The following is a 12,191-nucleotide window of genomic DNA, read 5'->3' as shown; positions in this document are numbered from 1 at the left end:
GCTTTATTTAAAATGTCAGCAGAGGCCGGGCACGGTGGCTCAAGCCTGTAATTCCAATATTCTGATGGACCGAGGCAGACAGATCGCTTGAGCCCAGGAGTTCAAGACCAGCCTGGGCAACACGGAGAAACCAGGTGATATGGTTTGGCTGTGTCCCCACAGAAATCTCAACTTGACTTGTATCTCCCAGAATTCCCATGTGTTGCGGAAGGGACCCAGGGGGAGGTAACTGAATCACGGGGCCAGTCTTTCCTGTGCTATTGTTGCGATAGTAAGTCTCACAAGATCTGATACGTTTATCAGGGGTTTCCATTTTTGCTTCTTCCTCATTTTTCTCTTGCCCCTGACATGTAAGAAGTGCCTTTCACTTCCTGTCATGATTCTGAGGCCTCCCCAGCCATGTGGAACTACAAGTCCAATTAAACCTTTTCTTGTTCCCAGTTTCGGGTATGTCTGTATCAGCAGCAAGAAAACGAACTAATACAGTAAATTGGTACCAGTAGAACGTGGAATTGCTGAAAAGATACCCGGAAATAAGGAAGTGACTGTGGAAGTGGGTAACAGGCAGAGTTTGGAACAGTTTGGAGGGCTCAGAAGACAGGAAAACCTGGGAAAGTTTAGAATCTCCTAGAGACTTGTTGAATGACTTTTACAAAAATGCTGATAGTGATATGAACAATAAGGTCCAGGCTGAGGTGGTCTCAGATGGAAATGAGGAGCTCGTTGGGAACTGGAGCAAAGGTGACTCTTATTATGCTTTAGCAAAGAGACTGGCAGCATTTTGCCCCTGCCCTAGAGATTTGTGGAACTTTGAACTTGAGAAAGATGATTTAGGGTATCTGGCAAAAGAAATTTCTAAGCAGTAAAGCATCCAAAAGGTGACCTGGGTGTTTTAAAAGTATTTCGTTTTAAAAGGGAAGCAGAGCGGCCAGGGGCAGTGGCTCACGCCTGTAATCCTAGCATTTTGGGATGCCAAGGTGGGCGGATCGTTTGAAGTCAGCAGTTTCGAGACCAGCCTGGCCAACATGGTGAAACCCCATCTCTACTAAAAACACAAAAATTAGCCAGGAGTGGTGGCTAATCCCAGCTACTGTGGCTGGGATCCCAGCTACCTGGAAGCTGAGGCAGGAGAATCACTTCAACCCAGGAGGTGGAGGTTTCAGTGAGCAGAGATCGCACCACTGCAGTCCAGCCTGGGTGACAGAGCAAGACTCCATCTTAAAAAAAAAACAAAACGGGGAAGTAGAGCATGAAAGTTTGGAAAATTTGCAGCCTGACTATATGATAGAAAAAAAAAACAAACATTTTTGGCCAGATGCAGTGGCTCACGCCTGTAATCCCAGGACTTTGGGAGGCCAAGGCGGGCAGATCACGAGGTCAGGAGATTGAGACCATCCTGGCTAACACGCTGAAACCCTGTCTCTACTAAAAATACAAAAAATTAGCCGGGTGTGGTGGTGGTCACCTGTAGTCCCAGCTACTTGGGAGGCTGAGGCAAGAGAATGGCATGAATCCAGGAGGCGGAGCCAAGATCATGCCACTGCACTCCAGCCCGGGCGACAGAGTGAGACTCCCTCTCAGGAAAAAAAAAAAAAAGAAAGGAAAAACCCATTTTCTGGGGAGAAATTCAAGCTGGCTGCAGAAATCTGCATAAGAAGCAAGGAGCCTAATGTTAATTCCCAAGACCATGGAGAAAATGCCTCCAGTCCATGTCAGAGAACTTCCTGGCAGCAGCCCCTCCCATCACAGGCCTGGAGGCCCAGGAGAAAAAAGTGGTTTCATGAGCTGGGCCCAGGGTCCCCATGCTGTGTGCAGCCTAGGGACTTGGTACCCTGTGTCCCAGCCACCCCAGCTGTGGCTGAAAGGGGCCGATGTACAGCTCAGGCTGTGGCTTCAGAGGGTGGAAGCCCCAAGCCTTGGCAGCTTCCACATGGTGTTGAGCAAGTGGGTTCACAGAAGTCAAGAATTGAGGTTTGGGAACCTCCAACTCGATTTCAGAAGATGTATGGAAACATCTAGATGCCCAGGCAAAAGTTTGCTGCAGGGACAGGGCCCTCATGGAGAACCTCTGCTAAGGCAGTGCTGAACGGAAATGTGGGGTCAGAGCCCCCCATACGAGTCCCTACTGTGAGTCCCAGCTGTGAGAACAGGGCCACTGTCTTCCAGACCCCAGAATGGTAGATCCACCGACAGCTTGCACTGTTGCCTGGAAAAGCTGCAGACACTCAAGGCCAGCCGGTAAAAGCAGACAGGAGGGAGGCCGTACCCTGCAAAGCCACAGGAGCAGAGCTGCCCAAGACCATGGGAACCCACCTCTTGCATCAGCGTGACCTGGATGTGAGACCTGGAGTCAAAGGAGATTATTTTGGAGCTTTAAAATTTGACTGTCCCGCTGGATTTTGGACTTGCATGGGCCCTGTAACCCCTCTGTTTTAGCCAATTTCTCCCATTTGGAATGGCTGCATTTACCCAATACCTATACCCCCATTTTATCTAGGAAGTAACTAGTTTGCTTTTCATTTTACAGGCTCATAGGCAGAAGGGACTTGCCTTGTCTCAAATAAGACTTTGGACTGTGGACTTTTGGGTTAATGCTGAAATGAGTTAAGACTTTGCGGGACTGCTGGGAAGGCAAGATTGGTTTTGAAAGGGAGGACATGAGATATGGAGGGACCAGGGGTGGAATGATATGGTTTGGCTGTGTCCTCACCCAAATCTCAACTTGCACTGTAGCTCTCAGAATTCCCACGTGTTGCAGGAGAGACCCAGGGGGAGGTAACTCAATCATGGAGGCTGGTCTTTCCCATGCTATTCTCGTGATAGTGAATAAGTCTCACGAGATCTGATGGGATTATCTTGTTTCTGGTTTTGCTTCTTCCTCATTTTTCTCTTGCCACCACAATGTAATAGGTGCCTTTCGCCTCCTGCCATGATTCTGAAGCCTCCCCAGCCATGTGGAACTGTAAGTCCAATTAAACCTCTTTTTGTTCCCAGTTTCGGGTATGTCTTTATCAGCAACGTGAAAACGAACGAATACATACACCCCATCTCTACTAAAAAATACAAAAATTAGCTGGACATAGTGGCGCACGCCTGTAGTCTCAGCTACTCAGAAGGCTGAGGTGGGAGGGCAACAGCCCAGGATGCAGAGGTTGCAGTGAGCTGAGATGACGCCACTGCACTCCAGCCTGGGCAACAGAGGGTGACCCTGTCTCAAAAACAAGAAAAAAAAACAAAAAAAAAAACAGATTATCTACCATGCTTGAATAGCACGTATTATATATTATGGCTCTTAATCTTAATCCAAATATTTTCCAGATGCAGCAATGAAGCAAGGCAGAAGTTATTCTCAGTCAAGAACTGAGTATCTTTTCAGACCAGTTGCTTTCAAGAATCTGTTAAGCAATGTTTCCTGATAAGCTGGGTTCCATGACACCTTGCAAGTTACCAGATGTTTAGAATAGTAATTCCACATGGATGGAACTGGAGGCCATTATCCTTAACAAACTAACACAGGATCGCAAAGCCAAATAGCGCATGTTCTCACTTACAAGCGGGAGCTAAATGATGAGAACATGTGGACACATAGAGGGAAACCACACACACTGGGGCCTTTCAGAGGGTGAAGGGTGGTAGGAGGGAGAGAATCAGCAAAAATAACTAACGGGTACTAGGCTTAACCTATGTAACAAACCTGCACATATACACCTCAATTCAAAAAAAAAAGGTAGTTTCAAAATAACAGCATTTTTTCAAATTCATTTATGAGACAGAAGATTTTTATTAATCTGTATGACTATTCATATCACAGATATACTCTTGTTTTCAACAATTTTTGCCATTTTATTCAATTATCTTTAGAGTTTTGTACAAAATCTATTAAAGGAAAAAACCTGTTTTTTAAAAAAGCTGGTAAAGAATTAAAGATGTTTTGCCTACAATTTAGTGAATTAAAATCTGAATTTCAGTTAGAAAAGTAAAAGCAACTTTTTTTTTGAGACAGAGTTTTGCTCTTGTCGCCCAGGCTGGAGTGCAATGGTGTGATCTCGGCTCACTGCAACCTCTGCCTCCCAGGTTCAAGTGATTCTCCTACCTCAGCCTCCCGAGTAGCTAGGATTACAGGTACGCGCCACCATACCCAGCTAATTTTTGTATTTTTAGTAGAGACGGGGTTTTACCATGTTGGCCAGGATGGTATCAATCTCTTGACCTTGTGATCTACCGGCCTCGGCCTCCCAAAGTGCTGGGATTACAGGCATGAGCAACGGCGCCCGGCCACGCTACTTTCTTAGTTATGCCGGTTCTACAAGTTTTTTTAAAACCAGACAAAAACTTACAGAGCACAGACAACCAGCATCCAACAGAAAGGAGACATAAAACTTGTTTATTCACTTTTAAGTCTTAATGTTCCTACCTAATAATCTATTTTTTAGATAATCAAAAAAGAATCAAACCAAAATATTATAAGATACTGAGTTAAGTTACAACAAAGTCACAAAAAGTAAAGAGAATTAGATAGGAATCTGATGTTTATAAACAATCTGTACATTTCCATTCTAAGGTGAATGTTACAGTTACAAGAATGTTCTGAATGCAGCATAAAGCAACATTACCTTACTTTAGGCTTAGACAATCAACTCACCAAATGCTTGGGGAATCTCACCTAAAGTTCTAAGCTACAAGGAACAAAATTTAATCAAAATAAGAGATTACGCACTTTCTTTTGAATATACTAAAAATCAGGTAGAATTTATCAAGTAGCATTTATGAAAATATGGGGCTGAGGCATATTTGTGGGGACATATTACAAAGAGGCCAGGGCCAGAGGATTGCTTCAATCCAGGAGTTCAAAACGAGGCTGGGCAACACAGCAAGACCACATCTCCACAAAGAATAATAATAATAAAAAAATAATTAGCCAAGCATAGTGGTGCATGCCTGTGGTCCTAGCTACATAGGAGACTGAAGCAGGAGAATATCTGGGCCCAGGAATTTGAGGTTACAGTGAGCTACGATCAAACCACTGTACTCCAGCATGGGTGAAAGAGGGAGACTCTGCCATTAAAAGAAAAGTTTGATGTTCACAAAGTCTCCCTAAACCCCAGTTTCCTCATTAAGCCTGAGTTTCCTCAATTGTATAATAGACTTAAATGTGAAATTCACCTTAAAAGATTCAGTGAGGAATAGGCAGGATATTAATGTAAACAAATTTTATAAACTAAGAAGTACCATATGTTACCTATTACAATTAGTTCTGAACTTTAAGTCAAGACCCCAGGTAATTCAGGAACATCTCCTAAGAGGGAAAAAAAAAAAAGAAAAAAAAAAAAAACACAGGTAAGGGCCAGGCACAGTGGCTCACACCTGTAAACCCAGCACTTTGGGAGGGTTAGGTGGGCAGATTGAGCCGAAGAGTTCAAGACCAGCCTGGGCAACACAGTGAAACCAAAAAAATTTTTGGTTTCCCTCTACCTCTACCAAAAAAAAATTTTTTTTTAATTAGCCAGGCATAGTGGCACATGCTTGTAGTCCCAGCTAGTGAAAACCCATCTCTACAAAATACTTTTTTTTAATTAGCCGGGTGTGGTGGTTGGTACATACTTACGTCCCAGCTACCCAGAGGCTGAAGTGGGAGGATCACCTAAGCCCAGGAGTTGGAGTCTACAGTGAGCTGCGGTGATTACGCCGCTACACGAAAGCCTAGGAGACACAGTGAGACCCTGTCTCAAAAATAAATAAAGAAAAATAACAAAATAACAAAAAACAAAACAAGCAAACAAAAAACCCCAGCTAAAACAATGAACTTGAGACATGCTTTCTTATAAGTCCCTGAAATTGGCTTACTTTTTGACAGTTCTCGTTTAACATCGTGAAGAATTATCTCCTGTGGGAGTGTTATATGACTGTTGCTCTGAATTTTTTTTTTTTTTTTTTGAGACGGAGTCTCACTCCATTGCCCAGCCTAGAGTGCAATGGTACAATCTCGGCTCACTGCAGTCTCCACCTCCTGGGTTCAAGTGATTCTCCTGCCTCACTGCAACCTCCACCTCCTGGGTTCAAGTGATTCTCCTACCTTGGCCTCCCAAGTGAGCGAGTACCTGTAATCCCAGCTACTCGTGAGGCCCAAGCAGGAGAATCACTTGAACCCAGGAGGTGGAGGATGCAGTGAGCCGAGATCATGCCACTGCACTCCAGCCTGGGCAACAAGAGCGAAACTCTGTCTCAAAATAAATAAATAAATAAATAACATAAATAAATAAAACTCCATCATTAACACTATACTATAATGCAGTCAAATAATTTCTTTTAAAAAAGTAAATTTTCCTATAAAATCATGGCATCACATATCTGAAAAAGACTCCAGTCTTTAGCTAAATCCATGAGATTACATAGAAGGACAAAATACTCCATAAGAGTAACTTCATTTCCTTAGATCAATCTTTGTATTTCCTTTCTTACCCAGAGAGGTAAATTTCTAGAGTTTTAAAATTGTTTTCTGATTAAAAGGTGGCAAAATTTATCAAAAGATTAACTTCATGTTCTTGAAGTATCGTGTGCTCTGTATGAATAACTGAAGATATGAGAGAATTTAGACTTTTCCCATTCACACTATTACAAATGATAAATGAAAGTCTGGTTTGTTTGAGACAGAGTCTTGCTCTGTCGCTCAGGCTGGAGTGTAGTGGCGCAATCTCGGCTCACTGCAACCTCCATCTCCCAGGTTCAAGTGATTCTCCTGACTCAGCCTCCCGAATAGCTGGGATTACAGGTGCCCACCACCACGCCCAGCTAATTTTTTGTATTTTTAGTGGAGGCAAGATTTCACCATGTTGGGCAGGCTGCTCTCGAGCTCATGACCTCGTGATCCACCCACCTCAGCCTCCCAAAGTGCTGGGATTACAGGCGTGAGCCACCGCACCCGGCCTAAATCAAAGTTTTTAATCCAATACTGAGACGTTTTTTGATGCGGGACTGAGTCTCGCTCTGTTGCCCAGGCTGGAGTGCAATGGCGCAATCTCCGCTCCCTCCCTACAACCTTCACCTCCCAGGTTCAAGCAATTCTCCTGCCTCAGCCTCCCGAGTAGCTGGGATTATAGACACCCACCGCCACACCTGGCTAAATGTTGCATTTTTAGTAGAGACAGGGGGTTTCACCATGTTGTCTGTGCTGGTCTCAAACTCCTCACCTCAAGTGATCTGCCTGCCTCAGCCTCCCGAAGTGCTGGGATTACAGGCGTGAGCCACCATGCCTGGCCTCAAACACTGAGACTTTAACACATCTACTTCTTATTCCGCTTCAGCTTGGAGGCCCATCTATGATTCACTAGCATCTGCTGTCAGCAGGTAATAAAAACAAAAAAAGAGATCAGGTTGGTTTATCAGTATGGTAAAATCACTGAGGGATGGACTGTGCTCAGGTATGGTTCACTGAAAAAGTTGTAAAATTCTTTTACAGCTTCACCATCTCCTCGCTTTTCTATTAGTTACAGCTAACCACTATACTTCATTCATTTTGCAAGATTTAAGTTACCCATCCAAAATTTACATATGAAAATGTTTTCTATTTTACGATTAGCCTTGAGCCAAAGATTAAGCTACCACTTTTTTCACTGAGAAGCATTCCTACTGACCTCAAATCTACTAACTCCAGTATTAAAGGCAAGTGCTGCAAATAGTTGGTCCACAGCTTTAAATCTGAAGAAATAAAGTAGAAATAGTTTTGGGGCTTTGAAATCAATCAGACTTAGATTTAAGTAACACAATACAAGTCATATCTGGATGTCTGTTTTTTTCTTATTAAGAGCAATCATTTTTTTTTGAGACGGAGTCTCGTTCTGTCGCCCAGGCTGGAGTGCAGTGGTGTGATCTCGGCTCACTGCAACCTCTGCCTCCCGGGTTCACACCATTCTCCTGCCTCAGTCTCCCGAGTAGCTGGGACTACAGACGCTCGCCACCAGGTCCGGCTAATTTTTTTTTTTTTTGGTATTTTTAGTAGAGACGGGGTTTCACCGTGTTAGCCAGGATGGTCTCGATCTCTTGACCTCGTGATCCGTCCGCCTCGGCCTCCCAAAGTGCTGGGATTACAGGCGTGAGCCACCGCGCCCGGTCTGCCCTTTGCCTTTCACCAGAAGTCCCAAATGTACATTATGAGATGGTTTCTATTATAGTCTTGTGATGGTTAATTTTACATTCCAACTTGGCTAGGCCCAGTATATTTGATCAAACAATAGTTTAGATGTTGCTGTGAAGATATTTCTTCAGATACGATTAACATTTAAGTCAGCAGACTCAGAGTAAAGTCAATTATCTTTATAATGTGGGCGGGCCTTATTCTATCAGTTGAAGACCTTAAGAGAAAAAGAAAAGACTGATTTCCCAAGTAAGATAGAATTCTGCCAAAAGACTGCGTTTGGACTTGAGATGCAACATCACCTCTTCCCCAGGTCCCCGGCCTGTCAGCCTACCCTACAGATTTTGAACTTGCAAGCCTTCACAATAGCAGGAGCCAATTCCTCAATAATCAATCAACCAGTCAATCTCTACACACACACCCTATTGGCCTTGCTTCTCTGGAGAAACCTAATATACTGCCATACTCCAGCAGCAGTATTCTTCTATAATATAGAACCGTTATTAATATAAGCTTAGTCTGTCACTAAACTCTACCAGAATGAATATTCTTCACTCTTCATACTGCTTGAACTCTACTCCCTGGGTACCCTCCAAGCAAATTAATGCTTTCAAGGATTATCAAATGTAATAAACTGCTCTCCATTCTACAACAAACAAGAAAGATGTGCTGAATAAGGGCTATTTGAAGAATAAAGTAGGTAACTGAGAACTCATCCTATTCTTGTTTCGTCATTGCTTTCTTTCCACTAAGTTTTTGTATTCACTGCCTCTGCCGCTTGTAAGCACCCTCATTAATGCTCATCTTTCCTCTCTTTACTTTTCTCTCCTTGTGTCTTCTTTCTCAGTCTGTCTACCTTATCACCTCCTGGATTTCCTTATCACCTCCTGCGTGCATCCTTATTGCCACACCAGACTGATCAAACATGTTAGGTACAATCTTCATCCCAGATGTGTTCATTTGTTGATGGGTGCTCAAAGACTACTTCTTCACTGCTCCTCTAAAAAGAGAAAGTTTCAGGCTGGGCGCGGTGGCTCACGCCTGTAATCCCAGCATTTTGGGAGGCCGAGGCAGGTGGATCATGAGGTCAGGAGTTCGAGACCAGCCTGGCCAAGACGGTGAAACCCTGTCTCTACTAAAAATAGAAAAATTAGCCAGGCGCGGTGGCAGGCCCCTGCAATCTCAGCTACTCGGGAGGCTAAGGCAGGAGAATCGCTTGAACCCGGGCGGCAGAGGTTGCAGTGAGCCAAGATTGTACCACTGCACTCCAGCCTGGGCGACACAGTGAGACTCCATCTCAAAAAAAAGAAAGAAAGTTTCCCACTTTTGTCTTCGAAATGAAGCCATTTTGAACACCTGAAGGTTCTAAAGAAACTGAATTACGACTTTAGATTTTGTCATAAATCGCTTTTTCCTTGTACTTTCTATCTGATATCAGTTGTTGTATGTTATACAAATGTACAGTCATTCCAGGACCCCCCGGATACCAATAAAACAATGCTCGAATCCCTTATATAAAATGGCTTAGTATTTGCATATAACCTACACACATACTCTCATATACTTTAAATCATCTCTAGATTACTTAGAATACCTAAAAACAATAAAAGCTATGTAAATAATTGTTATATTGTATTGTTCAGGGAATAATGACAGGAAAACTGCATGTTCAGTACTGACACAACTATCATTTTGTCTGAATAGTTTCAATCTGGAGTTGGTTGAATCCACAATACAAAACCCATGGATATGGACGGCCAACTGCATATGCCACAAATAGTGGGAAGGAATGTGAGGACAAACATTGACTGTTTTCGTATGATTTTCAAGATTGTGGGTCACTTTTTTCCTTTAAATTTACTTTAATGTTGGCCTGCAGTGGTGGTGCACTATAATCTTTGCCCCTTGGGAGGCTGAGGTGGGAGGATTGCTTGAGGCCAGAAGTTTAACACCGGCCTGGGCAACGCAGCAAGACTCATCTCTAAAAAAAAAGAAAAGAAAAAAATTATAAAATTTAGCCATGCATGGTGGCATGTGCCTGTAGTCCTAGCTACTCAGGAGGCTAAGGTGGGAGGATCACTTGAGCCCAGGAGTTCAAGGCTTTGGTGAGCCATGATGACACCACTGCACTCCAGCCTAGGCAACAGAGCTTTTATAAAAGTCGTCTTTAAAAATCCTTCAAGAAGAAAACACAGTTGCCTTGTTCATTATATAACTATCTAGTCTTCCTGGGATGTTGTAATACAGACACATTCTTTGCATCGATATTAACTTTGTTGCTTTCTATCTTATGTTCTCTCCCCTTTGTATCTAGACCAGGGGCCAGCAAACTCTGCAAAGATAGTAAGTATTTTAGGTTTTGTGGGCCATTCAGATTCTGTAGCAACTCTTCTGCCACTGCAGTAAGAAAGCAACAATAAACAATATATTGGCTAGGTAAGTGCCACGGCTCACTAATCCAGCACTTTGGGAGGCTGAGGCATGAGGATCCCTTGAGCTCAGGAGTTTGAGATCAGCCTGGGCAAAACAGCAAGACCTCGTTCTACCACAAATTTAAAAATTAGCCAGGAATGGTGGCACACACCTGCAGTCCCAGCTACTCAGGAGGCTAAGGTGGGAGAATAGCTTGAGCCTGGGAGGTTGAGGCTGCAGCAGTGAACTGTGATCACATCACTGCACTCCACCCTGGGCGACAGAGCCAGACCCACGTCTCAAAAAAAAACAAAAAACAAAAAACCCAATATATAAACAATATATAACATATAAAGAGGCCGCTCACTGCGCTACTGTCGACAAGGAGCTGCCACAGCCGCCCCCTCTTGCTGTCGCCCCAGAATGCCCCTCACATCACCCTGGGCCCCCATTTCAGGCCCCCCTTTCTGGGAGTGCCCCCACCTCTGTGCCAGATCCCAGGCTACGGATTCCTGCCCCTGCCCGAGTGGAGATGCTCGCCCGGCATCAGGAGCTCCTGCAGAAGCAGAACCTGGCCCAGCGCCATAGGGGGACTCTCTGTGGATGGGGAGGAGGCCCCAGCCCTTGAGGACGTCAGCAAGTGGACCATGGATGATGTCTGCAGCTTCGTGGAGGGGCGGCTGTCTGGCTGTGGAGAGTATACTCGGGTCTTCAGGGAGCAGGGGATCGACAGGGAGACCCTGCCACTGCTGACGGGGGAGCACCCGCTGACCACCACGGGGTTGAAGCTGGGGCCTGCCCTCAAGACCCAGGCCCAGGTGGCCAGGCGCCTGGGCCACATCTTCTACATGGCCAGCTTCCCCATGGCTCTGCCGCTGCAGCCACCAACACTGCGGGCCCCGGAGAGGGAACTCAGCACAGGAGAGCAGCAGCCCTTGTCCTCCATGACAGCCACTTCCCCCTATGGAGGGGGCCACGCCCCTGCCGGCTGAGCTTCGCCCAAGCAAGAAAATGGGACTTTGGCTCTGCTTCCAGGGCCCCACAACCCTTCCTAGCCTCTGTGCTGAAGTGGCCAGGGGTGGGTGGGGGGTGGGGGCCACACAAACTCCCAGGAGCCACCACTTGATGCAATGGCCTGCCTCCCACAGCTTGCATTCTTTCTTTCGGTTTTGGATGCAAACAAAAACAAAAACAAAATTTTAAAGGAAAATGTGAAAAAAAAAGAAAGAAAAAGATATGGTTTTGTTCCAACAAAACTTTATGGACACTAAAATTTGAATTTCACCCAAGTTTTTTTTTTTTTTACAAATTATTAATTTATCAAATGGATTTTATAAAATTATTTTACAAAACATTTTATTTTGATTTTTCAACCACTAAAAATTGAAAAAAACAAACAACAAACATTTTTAGGCTTATGGTACAAAATCAGGTGGCAGGCCAGGCATGCTGGCTCACACCAGTAATCTCAGCACTTGTGGAGGCCGAGGCAGGAGGATCACTTGAGCCCAGGAGTCTGAGACCAGCCTGGGCAAAAAAGTGAGATCCCCACCTCTACAAAAAATCAAAAACAGCCAGGCGTAGTGGTGCGCATCTTGTGACCCCAGCTACGTAGGAGGCTGAGGCAGGAGGATTGCTTGAGCCTAGG

The 12,191-nt window shown here is 44.6% G+C and overlaps 1 protein-coding gene across 3 annotated transcripts in view; it reads right to left on the bottom strand.

The window, feature by feature from the left end:
• PAFAH1B1 (platelet activating factor acetylhydrolase 1b regulatory subunit 1) overlaps window positions 1–12,191 on the bottom strand; it is a 92,804-nt gene that overhangs the window by 61,092 nt on the left and 19,521 nt on the right. The window contains exon 2 of one of the 3 annotated variants that reach the window (XM_055367141.2): window positions 5,602–5,700. The exons of the other annotated variants lie outside the window; for them this stretch is intronic. The gene's annotated coding sequence lies outside the window, so the exon portion shown is untranslated. The remainder of the gene's footprint in view (window positions 1–5,601; window positions 5,701–12,191) is intronic. 3 annotated transcript variants of the gene reach the window in all.

Source organism: Gorilla gorilla, chromosome 19 (genome assembly GCF_029281585.2).
Source record: "Gorilla gorilla gorilla isolate KB3781 chromosome 19, NHGRI_mGorGor1-v2.1_pri, whole genome shotgun sequence".
Classification (NCBI taxonomy): Eukaryota; Metazoa; Chordata; class Mammalia; order Primates; family Hominidae; genus Gorilla; species Gorilla gorilla.
Note: the sequence above shows the minus strand (reverse complement) of the source record. Positions and strands in the feature narration are given on the sequence as shown.